The sequence below is a fragment of the Vipera berus genome (genome assembly GCF_964194415.1).
Source record: "Vipera berus genome assembly, chromosome: 17".
Taxonomy (NCBI): domain Eukaryota; kingdom Metazoa; phylum Chordata; class Lepidosauria; order Squamata; family Viperidae; genus Vipera; species Vipera berus.
The window spans coordinates 3,120,456-3,139,696 of NC_138220.1; the positions used below are offsets into that span (position 1 = coordinate 3,120,456).

The 19,241-nt window shown below is 49.0% G+C and overlaps 1 protein-coding gene across 1 annotated transcript in view; it reads right to left on the minus strand.

Annotated features, from left to right (window-relative positions):
- Window positions 1-19,241, minus strand: part of TTLL10 (tubulin tyrosine ligase like 10) — a 73,956-nt gene that overhangs the window by 38,025 nt on the left and 16,690 nt on the right. The gene's annotated exons all lie outside the window — the stretch shown is intronic.

The window sequence follows — 19,241 nt, forward strand, 5'->3', positions numbered from 1 at the left end:
CTAGAACAGGCAAGAAATGCCTTCGTCTGGTAGGATTTTGCGGCCGTTAGGCCAACTTTTCTCCCAAGCTGGGAGACGGACAAGGCGCCCCTTCCATTTCTGCCTCGGAGAGGCTAGCTGAGGGATGCTGAGATGTTCATCGCAAGAGAGATGCTGAGGTGCTCACCAGGCAACCGCTGGCAAAGCCCAATCAGTAATTTTGGGGGCCTGGGCAGGGCCAGAGTGCAAACAATGGGGTTTCTGAGGAAAGGGAGGTCAGAAAAGGCAAGATGGCTGCTGCAGCCGAACAACCCAAGGGGTGATGGGGAGGCCTAAGGGTTGGGGCCTTCACTGCACTGCCAAACCCTATCATTGGTGGGGGGGGTTTAATACACACACACACACAGAGAGAGAGAGAGAGAGAGAGAAAGAGAGAGAGAGAAAGAAAGAGAGAGAGAGAGAGAGAAAGAGAGAGAGAGAGAAAGAAAGAAAGAGAGAGAGAGAGAAAGAGAGAGAGAGAGAGAGAGAGAGAGAGAGAGAGAGAGAGAGAGAGAGAAAGAGAGAGAGAGAGAGAGAGAGAGAGAGAGAGAGAGAGAGAGAGATGCACTGCGCATGTCGGTATTTCGGACACAGAGGGAGATGGCGGAATTGATGCTTCAGGAGAACCGTTTGGGCTGCCACAAACCAACTCAGAAGAAGAACCACGTTTAAAATCACAAGAAAATTGAGTTGAGCTGAGGGTGGGGAGGCTAACCTATTTTTCTCTGGGCAAGTTTCCGTTCTGGATTTGCCTCCCGTTTCCCCCCCCCCCCGCTTGCCAAGAACCTGTCATTCAGTCTCCTCTCTGCATTATACCCTCCACTATTACAGGTAGAACCCTCTACTTACAACAGTTCATTGAGTGACCGCTCAAAGTTACAAAGGCACTGGAAAAAGTGACCATTTTTCCACCCTCGCGGCCCTTGCAGCCTCCCCAGGATCGCGCGATCAAAATTCGGATGCCTGGCAACTGACTCGCATTTATGACGTTCGCAGGGTCCCGGGTGTGGGTGTGTGTGTGTCACGTGATCGCCTTTGGCGACCCTCTGACAAGCAAAGTCAACGAGGGTAAGCCGGATTCATTTAACGACCGGGTTACTAAATTAATCACTGCCGTGATTCACTTAAGAACTGTGGCGAGAAAGGTCGTAAAATGGGGCGAAATTCTCTTGGAGCAGCTGGGGAGAAAGGCCGCAAAACGGGACGAAACTCACTTGAACGGCTGTCCCGCTTAGCCACGGAGACATTGTGGTCCTAAGATGGAGGACTACCTGTGTTCCGTTGCTCCCAGCGCAGATGCGCGGAGCAGACGGTCGTTAGAGGAAGAGGCTGCCTGGTGCGTCTCTAAACGAAACGGTGTCCTGGGTCTACTGTCTGGAAATCAAAAGGAATACTTTCAGAATAAATCATGCAGGGGTACAGAGGGCTCCCCAAGATACAGGTAACCTTCACACAATAAACAGCTATACGCTCTGCTTTTTGTTGGCAACGTAACAGGTGGCAATCCGCTGACGAAGGTAAGGACTGTAGCTGTTGGATCTGCAGAGGGTCTCATTCTGGAGAAGGAGTCTAACCTAATTTACAGAAATTAGGATTCGGGGAAGATTGGGACCGTCTCTCTTTTGGAGAGAGATGAAATTCCCAGAGCAAAGCAGGAAGAAGAGAACGACAAAGGCTGGAGACGGCAACTTCGATGCCGCAAAACCTCTCCGGCCGTTAGGAATGGTGGAGCCACAGACTGCCTTGGTAGCATCCTCCAGGAGGAATATGCTGGAGCAACTTTCAAGCTTCGAGAGGCAACAGCTAACAATCCCCCCTCCCTCCCCCGCACTGCAAACGGACATGGCTGTAGGGCCCCACTATTGCCATCTCCTTTCCCAGAATTCCCTTGTATTTTTCATGAAAACACCTCCAGGGTATTTGGCGACCGAACTGTCAAGCCCTCTCCCCAATGAATCAAAGATTATTGGGAAAACAAATCAGAAGGGTTCATTTAAACTGGAATAGTCTTCTTTTTTTTTAAGAAAAGGCCAGCAAATAAAGAGAGAGAGAGAGAGAAGAGGTGAAAAGAAGGGAGAATGTTGAGGACCAACGTATTTTATTTTCCCTCCTAGACAAATGCAGATCTGCAGTGCAGAGTCAGCAAAGCAGAATGGATTGATATTTTCAATAAAGCCAACCTCACAATGGAGCTAGGGCCTCCGTGCATGCGCCAGGCTTTGTTTTTTAAGAGTTGTTTTTTTTCCCCAAAAACAGGGTCCCCCAGCTTCGCCCGCAAGGTGTGGCTTAACGCAATGACCAATTATCACCGTAATTAGATCCAGGCATCTGAAAAAAAAATTCCCAAAGGATGTAACCCAGGAAGAGGTAAGCCCCAGTGCACAAAATCCACCACCTTTTTCTTGCTGGTTTTCTCTCCTGCAGGAGAGGGAGGGGGGGGCAGAACGCTGAGAGCAAGATAGAAAGTCAAGTCGCTGGACCTCAAGCTCTGAGACATTTCTGATAAAATTAAATCAAAAAACTGCCAGACAATTCAGGCCTGGGGATACAGCCGTGTGGTATCATATGGACCCTACCCACTTAGATAATTCTCTTTTCGAAAATAAACCCGATTCCTAGCTGGTAAAAGGCTGCCCATCCCAATTAGACAGTCCAGAATCCAAGGGAAAAATTAAAGGGAGTGTTCTGGTGCCATCACTTGCTCTAAGATTTAAAGGACCTTTCAGGTGCTGCTAGTTTCCTATGATGCAGAAGACAACTCTTGTCCTAGAGCTATCTTCTTTTGCACAGGATCCTAGTGGGCAAGAACTCCAAGATCCCTCTCATAGTTACTGGCATCAACATCTTTTGTACAAAAGACCCCGAATCTGGATAGCCGGGATCTATCAGCCCAGGAGAGGGAAGTTTACAGGGCTCATTGGAAGGCTAAGACAGATCCAAAATGCTAAACTCCAGTGAAGTCTGTCTGTCTGTCTGTCTGTCTCTCTCTCTCTCTCTCTCTCCCCTCCCTGCCTGCTGGCTGGAGAATTCTGGGAATTGAAGTCCACAGGTAATAAAAGTTGCCCTAGTTGCAGGATCTCCTGTTTGAGCAAGGGGGTTTGTCTAGAAGGCCTCCGAGGTCCCTTCCAACTCTTGTTCTTCGGCATTCCACAAAGCGATGCTCTGAACGAAAACATGCCAGACCGTCTAAAGGAATTCTGGAAGCATTTTCAGCCCCACGGCAGAGAAACCAAGAGATGCCCGAGGTTTTATCTCAACCGTCTCTGCATTTCCTAGTCGGTCTTACTGTTCCGGCCCTTTCTTTTTCTTTTTTCTTTTTGGCACCCAGGTGCTTTGAACCGAGAGCTTCGGGCCCTTGTGATGCCCAAGGAAAGCAAATGCTTTGTCGGAGGGAAAAAAACGGCCTCGGATCACGCTGACCTTGGAAAGAGATGACACGGCTGCTCGGACAAGAAAAAGCCTCAAACGAACTAAAAAAAAAACGTGCAGTGACACTTTCCACACACACACACCCCATGGGGAAGAAAGGAACAGGCTGAGTCACTCTGAGGAGTTGGCATCCAGAGATCCAGGAACTGGTTTTTGGAGGGGATCGATGGGGATCAGGCCTGGAGAGAGGCAGGGATGAGCTAGCATGGGATAAGAGATGCAAGCTGGCGGGGTGGGTGGGTGGTTGGGTGGGGAGGACAAGATTTGAGAAGGTGTAAACATTGCAAGGAACTACTGGGGCAAAGCACATTGGCCCAGCACCGCTGGCCCGCCTTTTCTAAGGTACAAATCTCGATTTCAAGGAATGATTGCTTGTGCCACCGGGGCGTTAAGATGTAGTAAAGCTTTGGCAGCGTTTTACAGGGGCAAAGTCCGGGGCCAAGCCAGCCCTGCCCTTGAACCCAGAGCCGCTGCCTCTGTTTATCCGTTGTTTGAGCGCATTAAACAACTTGGGTGGATGGAGAAAGCAGGAGACAGCCATCACCTCTCTGGACAACATTTGAAAAACAATGTTCGTCAGCTCCTGAGATTTTTCACCCTGCCCGAGAACTGAGCAGTTCAATTATTTGACGGCTTCCCCCCCCCCCGTTTTTTGTTTGCCTTTCAAGCGACGCGGGACACTAGTCCTCATCATCGTCTGCCAGAAGAGACAGGTCTGCCGAAAGGGGGAAATTTGTCTGTCCAGTTTCCTTCAGGCCTGGTTGCTGGGCAAGTAATGGCATGTAACGACGACGTTAAAATAAATACATGCATACAAAGAGAGAAAAATACTCAACTGTGTACTGTTGGGTGGGAGAGGAGGGAAGGGAAGCAGGAAAGGAAAGGAAAGGAAAGGAAAGGAAAGGAAAGGAAAGGAAAGGAAAGGAAAGGAAAGGAAAGGAAAAGAAAGGAAAGGAAAGGAAAGGAAAGGAAAGGAAAAGAAAAGAAAGAAAAGAAAAGAAAAGAAAAGAAAAGAAAAGAAAAGAAAAGAAAAGAAAAGAAAGGAAAGGAAAGGAAAGGAAAGGAAAGGGGTTTTCTATAAGGTGCTCCATCCAAGCCTCTCCACACCTATTCCCTGAACCACTCCTGTCTGACCGCCCTTTCCCCCAGTCAAGGTGAACAAGCTGTGGTAGCTTCTGCTTTGACTCAGCTCCTTGGCGCCTACTGCCCTCCATGTGCCCCCCCTCCCCACCCACCTCCTCCCTTGGCCAAAACCTGCAAGGCGGCCGGGCCAAGGGCAGACTCGCTCCTGGAGGCCCAGTGGCCTTTGTTCCTCCCCCAGAGGCTTTTTTTTTACCTGTGAGCAGGTGTTGCCTGGCTTAGAACAGCCCACCTCCTCCTCTTTCTTTCATCCGCTTCCTTCTTTGCCAGCTCAGCTCCATTTCCGGCCCACAAAAGATGGGGAGAGATTAGCAGCAAAGGAAAGCAGAGGCATGGAGAGAGAAAGAGAGAGAAAGAGAGAGAGAAAGAGAGAGAGAGAGAGAGGGGGAGGGGGCGGGGAGAGAGAGAGAGAGACTTCACTGAAGTTTAGCCCAGGCCAGACACCTGTTTCGAACCCGCTGCCTAACCTGTGCCACAGCAAAGAGAGTCCCTACTCGTGGGAAGATGGTCCCAGTCTGCTAAAACTAACCCAAATTCAAATTCAACAAAGGCTTCAGCTGACCTTTTCAGTGGCATTAGTAAGGGGTGAAGGTGGAAGGCTCCCCTTGAGGCCATCAAGTCCAACCCCCCGCCGGTTTCCAAAAGAAGCCATGAAAAATAAAATAAATGCCCAGCTTCTTTGCACTGCTCCCTTCCACACAGGTGGGGAAACGGCAGTCAGACTGCAGATCCCATCGTCCTGGGCCAGAGCGGCCAGGCGGATTGCGGTGAATAGCTCAGCAAGGGACTTCGCTGCCGATCGGAAACGAAGGTGGCCACTAACCGAGATAGTTTGAAGAGGGAAGAAGAACAGAGACAGTCGAAAGTTAGAAATTGAATCAATTTTTTTTTAAAGTAGGAATGGTTCCTGGATTCTTTATTTTTTTGGGGTGGTGGTGGTGGATGCTGAGGACCTTCTGGGGATCTAGTGGGAGCTTCCGAGCATCCCCAAAAGCCCCTTAGGGGCCTGGATGGGACCCCGAAGCTGGAACCAGTTGGTCTGCCGGATCTTTGAAGATCTAGCTGGGCGCGAGAGCCTCGGATGCTTCTCCTCTTTGCCAAAAGTCATCGACAGGTTTGGCCGCCAGTTAAGACATTTTTGGGGACAAGATGACGGGAACGGGGAGGGGAGAGCGACTATCGTTGTGGCGTGACTCGGCCAAAAAAAAAAAAAAAGCCTTGCTGTTATCCTCGGGCCCGAGAAAGTGAGGAAGAAGGAAGTGGAGAGTGGTCCCACCAGTTCAGCTGCCTGGGAAGCCTTGCAAAGTTCAGGCTTGCTGGGTGCCGGCGAGGAAAATGACTCAAGAATCTAGAAAAAAGATCCTCCAGAAGCCTGCCTCTTTCTCTCCCCCCCCTTTACAAGCGTTTGTTTAGTGACCGTTCAAAGTTACGACGGCTCTGGGGGTGGGTGGGTGGGTGGGTGGGTTTACGATTCGTTTTTCACACTGACGACCGTCGTCCCGAGGAAACAAGACGGGAGGGGGGCAGAGCAGGATTGGTGAAAGCAGAGCTTGGGAACTCCCTGCCACAAGTCGGGAAGGTGCAGTCCTGACACGGGGAGGAGGCCAACGTTGCGGCCCAGGCGAATTCTTCGTGTCAAGTAAAGAAACTCCGCAGGATTTTCCCAAAGGGAATCCATCCTTTCTGGACGTCTCTTGAGGAGGAGAATACGGGGTGCGATTTTCCCTGGGAGGGCCGCGCCAGCATCTGGATGAATTTCGGCTGCTCTACGAAAAAAAAGATCGGTAGGTTCGGAGATACGTGTTGGACTTGGAAAAGAGACCACTAGGAAAGTTTTTAAAAAAATCAAAAAACTGGAATGGGGTACAACTAAGCTTGGTGTCAGTCTTGATTCAAAGGCTTCGACTTTTTCTCTTGTCATCCAGTTCTTCCAGATGTTCGTATTTCTTTGGAACCCTTAAAAGCCTAACCTTTCAGCAACATTTACAGTATCTTTCTGTTTCCCCCCCCCCAGAAAAAAAAAAGTGGGGATCGGGATGAACGTAGGAGAGTGGGTATCGATCCCAACTGATTCCCCTAATTCGAACCTGACACTCACACAGCTTTCAGTCCCTTTGGCTTTTTCCCTGAGAGAAACGCAGCCCTTTGGACTTGCGACATTTCGCTCCTTATCCCAGCAAACAAATAAAAAAGGTGGGGTGTTGGTTTTTTTTTGATCCACGCCCTTTCTCTCTGGACCTCTCTCTCTCTTCCTTTATTCGATCATACTTCCTGAAGATTTGCAAAAAAAAGAGAGAGAGAGAGAGAGAGAGAGAGAGAGAGAGAGAGAGCTGATTTTCCCATGCAACAGCCTCACTGGGGTCTAGAAAGGAAGATGTTTTAGTTGCAAAGCTTACTTAGGGGAAAGTTTTATTTGAGGGGGCCGAGTCACAGAGGCTTAAGTATCTCTTAAGTGAGTAACCGGTGATGGCAAAGCTCCCAGATTTACAATTTCTCTCTCTCTCTCTCTCTCTCTCTCCAGCCTGCTCAGCTACCATAAAACTTGCTGCAAACTACAAATCCAAGCAAAGGAGATTAAACTGGGCGTCATCTCACCCCAGGGGACACCTAAGACAGGATCTCAGCCAGGACTCTGTGTGTGTGTCTGTGTGTGTGTGTGTGTGTGTGTGTGTGTGTGTATAGAGATTATGGGGCTCAAATGGCAAAGAAAAGAGGGCTGGACAGGATGGCAAACAGCCTGGCGCAGGTGTAACCCAGAACAATGCAACCAGAGTGGCTTGTTTGACTAAACTCAGCAGATTGCATTTACGGCACAAATACGTCTCTTTCCCTAAAATGAACTCAAAGAGAGCTTTTTTAAATAAATAAATAAATAAATAAATAAATAAATAAATAAATAAATAAATAAATAAATAAATAAATAAATGAAAGGGAAGGAGAACAAAGCAAAGCTGCTTCTTAAAATATGCTGCCTCCCACCCGCCCACCCACCCCCTTGAAAAATTGGCAAGGCTAGAATTTCTTAAGAGAATTTGTGAGCTGACAATTTATGCATTTCCGCCATGAATAAATGGATTCTCTTTCCTTATTTAGGCCGGGGGGGGGAGGAGGGGGGAGACAAACAGGGGAGGGGAGGAGGAAAATAAAACGAATAATAATTGAAAATAAAATAAAATAAAAATAAAAAAACATTAGCGGAGCAGAATAAAATGCAAAAGAACAGGACTATTTCCCACACACACACACACACACACACACATACACACTTTTCATTCTGATCGACCTCAAAAACAACAGCCAGAACAGGTGGACTTGAGGCTCAGAGACTCAAGAGAATTGCAGCTGACTGACTGTTCAACTTTTCCTAGATCGGATGGGATAACTAAGGAACTGGCAGTTGCAAGAAGCTGCCTGGAGAAGGGAATGGTGTGTGTGTGTGTGTGTGTGTGTGTGTGTGTGTGTGTGTGTGTGTGTGTGTGTTACTGAGGGCCAGCCTCCCTCTCAGGACTAATCTTCAGATTAAATCAGAGAGGTGGAGTTCATTTCTGAATGTGCAAATACCGGGTCCTGCTCGGCTGGACACAGAAGAAAGACAAAGAAATGTATGGATTCCCACTATGAGCAAGTTGAGTTTTTCCAGGGTGTGTGTCTGTGTGTGTGTGTGTGTGTGTGTGTGTGTGTCTGAAACCAAACCAATTTATTTTGCATGCAAAATCATGCAAATCAGGGCAGCAGGAAGCTGGATTCATTTGGAAATCAAATCAGCTTTGGAAGTGGACTGTTTTTGTGTGTTTTCTGGTGATCAGCCGGGAGCAATCTGAAAACTTCCTGGCTGCCTTAGAAACTCGCCTTTTGGTCTCCGGGGTGTGTCTTGTGTCCCTGTGTGTGTACAACAAGGAAACACTTCTGCAACTTTCCAGCACGATCTGTTTGCAACCAAGTGCAATGTGGCTCTGGCAGGCTCGACTGGCGAGTGTTGATGGGGGTGGGGGGGGGAATTCTGGGAGTTGAAGTCTACACATCTGAGAGCGGTCAAGGTTGGCAACTAACAGTCTTGGATAACTAGCCACTAACCAAAGATTTAGGCTGAAGTTTTTCCCAGGCCTAAGTGGAGGGATTAAGACATATAATATATATATCAGGGCTGCTAATATACACAGCTAGTCCTCACCTTATGACCAAAATTGAGCCAAAACATTCTGTTGCTAAGCAAGACACTTGCTAAGTGGGGTTTGCCCCATTTAAAGACTTTTCTTGCCCCCGCTGTTAAGAGAATCGCTGCAGCTGTTAAGTTGGCAACACGGCTGTGAAGTGAATCTGCCTTTCCCGTTGACTCTGCTTGTCAGACAGTCGCAAAAGGAGATCGCGTGACGACACACTGCAAACCGTCATAAATATGAACCGGCTGCCGGGCGTCTGAATTTTGATCGTGTGACCGTTAAGGGGGGGGGCTGCAAGGGTCCTAAGCCTGAAAACCCAGTCATAAGTCACATTTTTTTTCAGTGACGCGGTGACTTCGAACGGCCCCTGTATATTTTTCCTTTTTGAAAACCAGCTGTTGGAAAATCTCCCTTGCTCCTTGCAAAGTGCCGCTCAGGCTATCGACAGTGGCCTTCAGGGCTAGTCGAATCTATTTCTTTTATTTGACCCAACCTTGGTTGAGGAGGAGGAGGAGGAGGAGGCAGGCAGGCAGGCAGGCAGGCGGCGAAATCAGACACCATGGACACCTTCTGTGTGTCCCGGGTTTTGAGTCTGGCTGCGTGAACCCTCGGCGACCCAAGGCCGAGGGAAGGTCACGGCGTCATGGATGACGGAGATGACTCAGCTCGCCCAACGGCCCACGTTCACCGGTCTTGACGGTTTGGCTAGGCAGGGTGAGTCAGGTAAATGTCGCGCACCTGGCCGGGATCCTGAAACCCAAAGTGACCCAATCTGAAGCCTCCTGTGTTTGAGCCTTTGGGGGAGGACCAAGAACAACAGGCATGTCTGAGCAAGACCTAAGCTCCGGAAGAAGTGGTGCAAATTGTTTGGTTGACTCAATGGGAGGACCAAGGAGACCAGGACAAGAGAATCCGAGAAGGCCAGGGCAAGAAAACAACTATCGGTCCCTGTGTAGCAGGGTCCTTCCAGAATGTTCCACAGGACTCTTCCCAAACCTTCATGGATGCTGGATCTGAAATCTTCCGCTCTGAAATACGGCAATGGCCCCATCCCAATGTAAAGACCTCTTTTCATCCATCTCTAGGGGGGGTGTCCCCTAGACTTCTGTTCCCCCACCCAGGATCAGGCATATCTCTCACGCTGACCCCTCAGACACCAAACAGACGTCTTGTCCCTTTCTCGGAATACTTTTGGTCCACAAATTACTTTCCCCAACGGATTTCTCTGCTAGCTTCAGCCTCCTTAAATGTTTCTCTGCTCGTTGGGCAGGATGTTACGGATGAGGAAAAAAGACTTGATTGACTGCTAAGTCTTGTTTCCATGCTCTAGGGCAGGGGTAGGCAACCTTGGCTCTTTTTACGACTCGTGGACTTCAACTTCTGGCTCGGGAATTCTGGGAGTTGAAGTCCAAGGTTGAACTCGGATCTATATGGCCATCCTGTCCATCGTTAAAATGCAATGCCCCCGATTCCAAATCAATGTTGCGTATTAATGATGCAACAAATCCTTTCTTTTCCTCCCACACAAAGCAATCTTTGGAGCTGAAACCAACATAGGACTGGGTTTGTTTGTTTTTTTTCTTCCCCCAGTACCAAGTTTGGCTTCCTGACATTACCTCCCTCTGCCCAGCCGGGCCCCTGTTTCATCATCTTAGTCTCCTGCTTTCTTTCCGTAATTTGTTTTTCTCTTCTGCTGTTCCCCAAAGAAGCAGCCTCTTAGGAATCAGATGTTTTCGGCTAACCTGAGTAAGGCCTCTTGCCAATTTGCTTTGCTGTAGTCCTCCCCCTGGAGCATACCTACCCGCACCTGTCTGCTTGTAAAATAAAAATAAAAATAAAAATAAAAATAAAAAGTGGAAATCTATCTCTCCACCCCACCCCACCCCACCCCCAAACTTGGCTTTGTCGCTTTTTTGCTTCCTTAGTCGGATCAACAGGTTGCAAACGTCGCCAAAAAAAAAAATCACCCCCATTTAAGGCACGCTTGAGGCATCACAACAAAAGCCTGTTTTGCTTAACTGTGAATTGTCGAAGACGCCACCAAGGGCTGAGACTCGGGCAAAGTGCTTAGCTGAAAACCACTGTGGTTCGAAGCCACAGTGGAGGGATTCAAGCCATGCCACGGACAGACAAACCATGTTTGGCCTGGTGGAAGCGCGAGCCACGTGGCCTTTGAACGCAAACATACCGTTTGTCTTCAAAACTGTCTTGGAAACGTGCTGCTTGTTGAACTTGGGCAGTCCTCAAACAAGGAAGAATTCCATTTGCCAATACAGATTAGTCCTCAACCTACAGCTATTCCGTTTAGCGACCAACCAAAGTCCTGAGTCATCAGGACTCAGCTCAGTTTGGGAACAACTTTTATCTTTTTCCATCGTGGAACCACCCGGGGCATTTTCCTTCTGAAGGAATAGGGGTTGGAAAAAACTGCCCCCCCCTCTCTCTTTGAACCAGAAGTGACTGGACTGAGAGTTAATTCCTTACCAGGGAATGGACGGATTTTCTCACCCACCCAAACCTTGGTGCATGATTAACTTCCCAGCCTGTTGAAATAATCTTCCCATCTCACAGCTGGGCAGGCAGATCTCCATAATGCCAGTTTTTAAACTGTGATCCCACGTATTTATTCCAAAGCAGCAGGGAGACGCGGCGCTGTAAAACCACCATCCTAGTCATAAGAATGGCCAAGTTTCCCAAATGTAGCCTAAGCAGAACCCTGACAAGGTTGTGGAAAAACCCCGGTCAACAACAGTGTATCGGATTTCTGCAAACAAAAGGATTGTTGCCTAAAACACAACAACACCAGATACATCTGTAACTTGAAACAGAAAAATGGAAAGAACAACAGTAAAAACTGTTGTCGATGTAGCAATAACCAGGGAGGGTGCTGCTATTTTATTTTTTTATTTTATTTATTTTAATTCCATTTGTATCCCGCCCTTCTCCGAAGACTCAGGGCGGCTTACAAGCTTAGCTATGGTGAGAAAGCAACGGTGGATTTTACAGACAAACCACCTTGCTTGGCCTAGGTTAGATTTTTTACATCCTTCCTCAGGATCCTTCCCAGGTTCTTGAACTGGAATGGCCAAAGAATACAAGCAATTCTTTTTTTATTGATTCTTTATCCCGTGTTCCTCCGGGACGAATGCAAACGATCAAATCAACTCCATTCCCTTTTTCCCCCATTCTGTTTTTTTTCTGCTTCCGCCTTTGGGTTTGGCGAACAGGCATTAACTTCCTGCCCTTAACATGTGCTGCGTCTCTGTGCGTTTGAGGACCCTACCCGCCCCGGGCATCCGTTTCCCCTTCCCTTCCTCCCCTGGTCTCCAGCAGGGCTTATCGGCAGACCCTCGGGGCAGAGTGCCATGAGCCCAGACCCAGGCCCAGGTGGCCAGGGAGACGCCTCAGCGTCCAGGCTGCACATCCAATCTGAGCCAGCCACATCGAAAGGTCTGCCCAAAAAGTGCCCAGCGGGTACACTGATCTCCCAACTCCCGATGGGTGGCTCTGAATCAAGCAGGAAGAGACCTCTCGGGCTTAGCTCCTCTGAAAAGAAAAATCAGGAAGAGGAGAGGAGAGAAGAGAAGAGAAGAGAAAAGAGAAGAGAAGAGAAAAGAGAAGAGAAGAGAAAGAAGAGAAGAGAAGAGAAGAGAAGAGAGAAGAGAAGAGAAGAGAAGAGAAGAGAGAAGAGAAGAGAAGAGAAGAGAAGAGAGAAGAGAAGAGAAAGAAGAGAAGAGAAGAGAAGAGAAGAGAAGAGAGGAGAGAAGAGAAGAGAAGAGAAGAGAAGAGAGAAGAGAAGAGAAGAGAAGAGAAGAGAGAAGAGAAGAGAAGAGAAGAGAGAAGAGAAGAGAAGAGAAGAGAAGAGAAGAGAAGAGGAAGAAGAGGAGAGGAGAGGAGAGGATAGAAGAGGAGAGAAGAGGTCTTAGCAGATAAAGAAAAACTATCACCAACATTTTCCGCTGAGCTTTGGGGAGTTTTTTCGCGCCCACCATTCACTGGGTGCAACCTGAGCGCTCCAGGTGCTTAACATTTATTTATTTATTTTAACTGCAACAGGCTCAACTCAGGCAAAGGGCTCCTTTAAGCCACTCTCTACACCACGTGGAGAGTGCCATTCCCGAACAACAACAACGACGACGACAACAACAACAACAACAACAACGAAGGGCAGGGGTGGGCGTGCAAGCAGAGAATACGTGGTGGTGATGGCGGTGCTGGGGGGGGGTGTTTGTCAGCCTTGTTTTAAAGTGCCTTTCACTGGTACGGATTGACCTTTCCCCCTTTTTCTTCCTTCCTTTCTTTCTTTCTTTCCTTTCCCCCCCCCCCAAATAAAGACAGATTCAGTTTACTGTTTGCACAGGGATGATTCAGCTCCAAGAGGACAAAACCAAGGGGTGGGTGGGGTGGGGGAAGGCCCAAGGCTTCTTGCTGTTTGGTTAACTCCTTCCCTTCGGCTTGTTAGGGAATGGCTAGGAATCCAAACCAGCAAAACAAGATTTAACCTCCTGCTTGAACCCAGGTGTCCCCCCCCCCCGGGACTGAATTCACAGGATCTACAGCCAAAGGACCATATTAGGGGCGTCAGCAGCTTCCATAAAGTCAAAACAGCGCCAACAATGCTGCGCTGAAATTTCTGGCAGTTGTTAAAATAAAATAAAATAATAAAATAAAATAAAAAAATACATGACGCGTACGCAATATACATTTTTCAAAAAAGGGAACCGCTTGGATTGCTTCAAGCTGTTTTAAAGACACGTTTGGGTTGGAATAAATGAGGTTTTCAGCTTTAGGATCAGACTGGCCTCTTTTCTCGGCTCTCCAAAGGCGGCAGTGTGTGTGTGTGTGTGAGTGTGTGTGTGTGTGTGTGTGTTCCCTGTGGCCACCCTCCCAATCTCTCTCAAAGCTTCGCCCCTCCTAAGCCACGTTTTCAACGCCTGGAAAGGAAAAAAAAAATATCAATGGGTTGGGAAAATGTTTCGCTCTGCAGAAAGAAAAGAAAAGGGGCAATGGAGGGGGAAGAAAAAAAAAACCTACTTTCTTCCTGGTTTATTCTGTGGGCGCGGCCCGTTATTGTTATTTTATTTTATTTTTATTTTTTGGAGGAAATACAGAAGGCTGCCTTAGACAGGACCGATGGAGCCCGGTTTCCTTGCCCCCAAGGCCCTAAAGCAAAATAGATCATTTGCGGGGATTTTCGTTGCAAATCACCAAGGGCAGGGCTCTCTCTGTGGGCCTTTGGCTGGCTCCCTCCTGCCAGGGAAAAAGGATCCAAGGAGTGATCTTGTGATCTCCTTGTGGTGGGGGTGGGGAAAGACTGATCCTCACTTATCCTCCCTTGGTGAAGTTGGGAAGGTTCCCAAAGTGGGGAAGGAGAAACGTGGGGGGACGGGGGGGGGGAAAAACGAGGCACAACGGGGTAACGGCAATTCCAGGAATATTTTTTTCCTTTTTACGGGATTGTACAGGGGGTCCTCGACTTACGACACTTCATTTAGGGACCGTTTGAAGTTACCACGGCACCGAGGGGTGGGGGTGGGGGAAGTGACGTATGACCGTTTGTCACACTTACGACCGTGGCAGCGTTCCCCAGGGTCACATGATCAAAATTCAGGCCCAGGGGCAACCGGCAACCACATTTACGCCGGTTGCAGCGTCCAAGGTGTGTGTGTGTGTCTGTCAAGCGATCCCCTTTTGCAATCTTCTGACAAGCCAAGCCAGGTTGACTTAAGCGCTGTCGTTATTCACGTGGCAGCTGTAACGGTTCACTTGGCGACGGTGGCAAGGTAGGTGGTAAAATTGGGTCAACCGCTTTTGGTGAACTGTGCTGAGAGGGGGAGGGGGGCGAAAGGCGAAGGGGGTCCTTTGAACTAGCCAGACAAGGCACCCCGATTTTTGACAGGCTGGTGACAGGGAGCTTCAGGAGCCTGGCATACACCAAGGTCCCCTTGGAGCAGAGGACCATCAAGGGGAAAATAAGGCACCAAATCTTTCTCTAGAGAAATACAGGAAGTCGGCCCAGCTTCTCTTCCAGTCATCTCTGTGCAGCTTTTTTGCCTTTAGCCTGCCCCGCCGCCTCAAAGGAGGAAGGGGAAAAAAAATAATAATAATACATCTGACTTCTTGTGCAAGAGCCAGAAAAACTGGGCAACAAAACTCAGAGAGAGGCGACTGGCTTCTGCGGGGAAATAGGAGGAAAGGGAAGACGACAGGGTGGCATTGGCCGAAAATAAATATTTTGAAGTTGGGTGTCAAAATAGATCATTGTTTCCGGTAACAAAAGGCCCGCTTGCAGCTTCAGAGTGGGCCCGCGGCTGTCTAAAGCAAGAAAGTCCAAATAAAAGATTTTGTTTTTCCCCAACGGGGGTTAGGTATGACAGGACCAGGTGGAAAGAGCCAGCGATGTGCTCAGAGGGCTGACGACTCCCCTTCATTTGCCTGTCCTTCCTGGCTAGTCCATTTCCTACTTCCAGATACGTTTAGGTGAGTTTAAGAAATGGTTCAGAGTCGCGTTTCTCAACCTTGGCAACTTTTAAGACCTGTGGACTTCAACTCCCAGAATTCCCCAGCCAGCATGGCTGGCTGGGGATTTCTGGGTGTTAAAAACTGACGTACGGAATTTGAAGAAAAATAAAAATAAAAAGAGAAGACTTCAGCCATCCCCTTCCCTCTTTCCAAGGCAGGCGGGATTAAAAGCCGAAGAGGGCTGATAATAATAATTATCTCGAGGGCACAGAAGTTGGATAGGGCACCATCTGGCAATCTCGGAAGCCGCTTTGCGTAATCTCACCGTTCCCTAAGAGAGGAATTCAGCAAGCAACCTCTCCCTTGTCAGGAAAGTTTGCAGGAGTTCTCCCGAGGGGTTATAAATGGAGCATTGGGCAGAATTCAGATCCCAGATTTTTTTATTTTATTTTATTTTGCTTTTTTTCAGGGCGGGTCTGTGTGTTTGTGGGCCTGGGAGGTTGCATCCGGATCTCGGAGGCTGGCCAAGCGGAGAGATAAACGAGAGATCGGAAAGGGGGGGGCTGTTTCTAACTTACAAATTGCAAGGGCGCATTTCAAAGTGTTTCAAACAACAACAACAAAAGAGCCGAACCAGTGTTGCATTCCACACAGCCAAACGTGCCACGTGAGCACAGCACAGCAGGTGAAGTGGGTAAATCCTTGCCTGGGCGTAGAAATCGGTCTTCCCAAACTGAAGCACGGCAGCGGTGGGATTCAAATACTATACTATACTCCTACTATACTCCCTAAATAACCAGCTGACCGAGAAGGAGATCTGCATCCACAAGCTGTTTTATTTGCACCTCCAAAGTTTGGCCAAGAAACAGACAGAAGGATCCAGAGCACGTGGAAGGTGCAAGAGCACGTGGTCAAACCCCCCCCCCTCTACTTGCAGATGGGCCTGGCATCAGGAACTGGGCTGGATCCCAGGTGAAGTGGATGCTACCGGCCAGCCAGATCCCGTGGGGGGGGGCGAGGGAGGGGGTGGTGGAAGAGGAAGGATGCCTTGTTATGGACCAGGATTGTTCCAGGCACGACGGTGCCCAGTGTAGGAGAGTGGTAGGAGAAGGCGAACGAACGGCTTTAATTAAAGGGGACCGTCCGGTTTGGCTTCATTCTCACTCCCACCCCAAAAAAGCGATAAGACAGACTCACTGGGTCAGGTTAACGACTTGAACAGCTAGTCCCCAAAAAAGAAAGAAGTTTAGATTTGGGGGGAAAAAAAAGAGAAAAAGAAAGACAAGCCTTTGAAGCGGGCCATAAATCACCCGACCTAATGAGGCTGGAGGTCAAATTAGCTTTCTTTTGTTTTGAATTGGGTCGGTGCCAGGTTTTGAAGACGTCCATGCCAGCTAGACACCCCCCCCCCCTCATGGTGATTTTTTTTTCTTTTTCTTTTCTCCATCCTCCCATCTCTGGTTGAAAAATAAAATAAAAAATAAAAAAAGAGGGAGCAGGTCCCGTCCTCGTAGAGATCTGGCTGGGAATGCAGTACTATAAAACTTTGGCCATTCAGCAGGGCTGACTCGGTCGATAAAATCAATTCGATCCCTCTATTCAGTTCTATCAATCCGATCCCTCTATTAACGGGGCTCTTAATAGAGTGAGAGAATCAAGATCACCTGAACTTCTATTACCCCTTTTACAAAGCCTTAGTAAGACCACACTTGGGAGACTGCATCAGGTTCTGGTCACCACAATACGAAAAAAGATCTTGAGACTCTGGAAAGAGTGCAGAGAAGAGCAACAAAAATGATTGGGGTGTGTGTGTGTGTGTGTGTGTGTGTAAGCTGAAACGTACAAAGAATAGTTACAGGAATTAGGTATGTCTAGTCTATTGCAGAGAAGGACTAGGGGAGATGTGATAGTGGTCTTCCAATATTTGAGGGGCTGCCACAAGGGTGTGTGTGTGTGTGTGTGTGTGTGTGTGTGTGTGTCAACCTATTCTCCAAAGAAACCTGAAGGCAGGACAAGAAACAACGGACGGAAACGAAATAAGGAGAGAAGCAACCTAGCGTTAAGGAGAAATCTCTTGTTAGAACAATTCATCTGTGGAAGGGCTTGCCCCCAGACGTTGTGGGTGCTCCATCGCTGGAGGCTTTTAAAAAGAGATTGGATTGGATAATCATCATTTGTCTGATATGATGTAGGCTTGAGTAAGGAGTTGGACTAGAAAAACCTACAAAGTCCCTTCCAACTTTATATTACAAGGTCAAAGAAGTGACCTGGGGGGGGGGAGCTTATGGCAGACCTGGAGTGGTCTATTCTCTGGAGAGGTGGGGCGTTTTCAAGTCTGGTATAAATTATTGGGAAAACCAGATATTTTTTTTTAAACTCCCGTCTGGGCAGCTCGGCTAAAACTGGAAAACGCATCTCGTTTTACCATCTCTTGAGCTCAAGGCCAGTTTCTCACGTTAAAAATCCCCTTTCTGGGCCGGGATTAGCCGGCTTTTTTTAAGAGCTGGTGGGGAGAGGAGTGGAAGGGATGGGAGAGGAATGGAGCATGAAGCCGGTTCCTCCCTTTTTTGATCGGATGAGTCACTTCTAGCAGTCTGTTAAATGGACTTTTTCTTTTTCTGCCTACACTTTTGAGGAGGGCTCCAAAAAGGAGAAATTGTGTGTTGTAACCCTTTAAGTTGGAAGCCGCCGTCCTAATTTTGAACAAATCTTTTTTTTGGGAAGATGTATTCTGTATCTTACAACCCAGCTTGGGGGGGTCTCCAACTCCCAGCATGCTCGGCATCGCTTTGGAACCCTGGGAATTGAAGTCCACACATCCGAAGGGAGTCCTGGTTGCGGAAGGCTTCGGAGGGGATGTTAAGGGGATGGGTGCGAGGCCTACCACTCAGCATGGCCAACCTGGCTGGTCTGTTTTACATCCAGATGCCTGACCCTCGGGGACCACAACCTTCACCTCTCCAGAAAGACCAGCTCTGGCATGGGGAGAGAAAGAGGGACGTTCCTTACCTGTGGGAAGGGAAACTGACAAAGGTGGCATTGCAGTCGACTCCCGTTACGGCCCAGGTGGGCATTTGTAAGGGCCGATCACCTGAGGATCGAATGCCGGGGATGGAGACCGGGGGGGGGGGGCAGGGGGGCTGGGCTGTGCGGGAGGAGGAAGTAGCCCAAATCTCTTTCTGTTGACGGAAAGGAGGGGCGGGGAAAAGGGAGGGACTTCCAGGTGAGAAGCGGGGGGGGGGGCAGCGTCAACCTGGCTGCCACACCTGGCAGGAACGGGAGACAGGTGTTGGGTTTCAAACGGACACTTGTCTGGGAGCTGCTACGCGCTGCCTTCTCATTGGCTGCTTGGGGCGGCCGGGGGGGGGGGGAGGACAGCAGGTGTTTTGAACCAGCCGGATGCAAAGGGGTTTTTTTTGTTAACCCCCTGAAGGACAGCGTCCCCCCCCCGCCCATCTTTCCTCTCCGTAAGCTGCTTATTGGCAAGAACAGGAAAAGCAACCGGCCTTCAACTGTTAGCGGCACCTGATGATCAGGAACGGCCCAGGGATGCGATGACGGTCATGATCGGGAGATAAATAAGGCCAGCATTGCATCTGTAGCGGGAAATGCTCTTCAAACACAACGACAGGCTAGCTTCCTCTAAAGGGGATGCTCAAGAGGTGTTTGGATACCCCGACTCCCGTCGTCCATCACCCTCAACAAGCTCCGAAACAAAGGGATGGGTGGCATCCAAGTGAGGAAAAAGGCCAGAGGGGGGGGGCGGTCAAAATGAAGAGGGCTGGCTCCACCCACCGAGGCCTTTGGTCCCACCCACTCAAGCCTTTGTTCCTCCCACCCCGGGCTTTGGGCCCGCCCATCCCCGGCTCTGGTCCCGGCAACTCTTGAGTGAGAGCGGGGCAGGGGATTGTGGGAAGGCTTCAGCTTTCGCACCAACAGCCCGGGGAGGTAGGCCGGTGACCCTGCGCTCAATCCGGCAGGCTTTGGGTGGAGCTCAGGCTGAAAGAAAGGAGAAACAGGAAATCCAAGTCC